The sequence below is a fragment of the Oncorhynchus nerka genome, unplaced genomic scaffold, assembly GCF_034236695.1.
Source record: "Oncorhynchus nerka isolate Pitt River unplaced genomic scaffold, Oner_Uvic_2.0 unplaced_scaffold_4809, whole genome shotgun sequence".
Taxonomy (NCBI): Eukaryota; Metazoa; Chordata; class Actinopteri; order Salmoniformes; family Salmonidae; genus Oncorhynchus; species Oncorhynchus nerka.
This window is the reverse complement of record NW_027036496.1, coordinates 12,501-14,458: the sequence shown is the minus strand read 5'-3', so window position 1 is coordinate 14,458 and position 1,958 is coordinate 12,501. Positions and strand designations below refer to the sequence as shown.

At 48.5% G+C, this 1,958-nt stretch overlaps 1 long non-coding RNA gene across 1 annotated transcript in view; it reads left to right on the top strand.

Annotated features, from left to right (window-relative positions):
- Nucleotides 1-29: 29 nt before the first annotated feature.
- The window catches only part of LOC135566464 (uncharacterized), a 5,634-nt gene continuing 3,705 nt past the window's right edge, over nt 30-1,958 (top strand). The window contains exon 1 of the long non-coding RNA XR_010462094.1: nt 30-1,958. This exon is cut by the window's right edge and continues 2,321 nt beyond it. This is a non-coding gene — a long non-coding RNA (uncharacterized LOC135566464).

Below are 1,958 nucleotides of genomic sequence, written 5' to 3'. Positions count from 1 at the left end.
TCTGTCATCGACCCTTAACCAATACCACACCTCTACCATCGACCCTTAACCAATACCACACCTCTGTCATCGACCCTTAACCAATACCACACCTCTACCATCGACCCTTAACCAATACCACACCTCTACCATCCGACCCTTAACCAATACCACACCTCTATCATCGACCCTTAACCAATACCACACCTCTGTCATCGACCCTTAACCAATACCACACCTCTACCATCGACCCTTAACCAATACCACACCTCTACCATCGACCCTTAACCAATACCACACCTCTGTCATCGACCCTTAACCAATACCACACCTCTACCATCGACCCTTAACCAATACCACACCTCTACCATCGACCCTTAACCAATACCACACCTCTACCATCGACCCTTAACCAATACCACACCTCTGTCATCGACCCTTAACCAATACCACACCTCTGTCATCGACCCTTAACCAATACCACACCTCTGTCATCGACCCTTAACCAATACCACACCTCTGTCATCGACCCTTAACCAATACCACTCCTCTGTCATCCACCCTTAACCAATACCACACCTCTGTCATCGACCCTTAACCAATACCACACCTCTACCATCGACCCTTAACCAATACCACACCTCTACCATCGACCCTTAACCAATACCACACCTCTACCATCGACCCTTAACCAATACCACACCTCTGTCATCGACCCTTAACCAATACCACACCTCTACCATCGACCCTTAACCAATACCACACCTCTACCATCGACCCTTAACCAATACCACACCTCTACCATCGACCCTTAACCAATACCACACCTCTGTCATCGACCCTTAACCAATACCACACCTCTACCATCGACCCTTAACCAATACCACACCTCTGTCATCGACCCTTAACCAATACCACACCTCTGTCATCGACCCTTAACCAATACCACACCTCTGTCATCGACCCTTAACCAATACCACACCTCTGTCATCCACCCTTAACCAATACCACACCTCTACCATCGACCCTTAACCAATACCACACCTCTGTCATCGACCCTTAACCAATACCACACCTCTGTCATCCACCCTTAACCAATACCACACCTCTACCATCGACCCTTAACCAATACCACACCTCTGTCATCGACCCTTAACCAATACCACACCTCTGTCATCGACCCTTAACCAATACCACACCTCTACCATCGACCCTTAACCAATACCACACCTCTGCCATCGACCCTTAACCAATACCACACCTCTGTCATCGACCCTTAACCAATACCACACCTCTGTCATCGACCCTTAACCAATACCACACCTCTGTCATCGACCCTTAACCAATACCACACCTCTGTCATCGACCCTTAACCAATACCACTCCTCTGTCATCCACCCTTAACCAATACCACTCCTCTGTCATCCACCCTTAACCAATACCACACCTCTACCATCGACCCTTAACCAATACCACACCTCTACCATCGACCCTTAACCAATACCACACCTCTGTCATCGACCCTTAACCAATACCACACCTCTGTCATCGACCCTTAACCAATACCACACCTCTACCATCGACCCTTAACCAATACCACACCTCTACCATCGACCCTTAACCAATACCACACCTCTACCATCGACCCTTAACCAATACCACACCTCTACCATCGACCCTTAACCAATACCACACCTCTGTCATCGACCCTTAACCAATACCACACCTCTACCATCGACCCTTAACCAATACCACACCTCTGTCATCGACCCTTAACCAATACCACACCTCTGTCATCGACCCTTAACCAATACCACTCCTCTGTCATCGACCCTTAACCAATACCACTCCTCTGTCATCCACCCTTAACCAATACCACACCTCTACCATCGACCCCTTAACCAATACCACACCTCTGTCATCCACCCTTAACCAATACCACACCTCTGTCATCGACCCCTTAACCAATACCACACCTC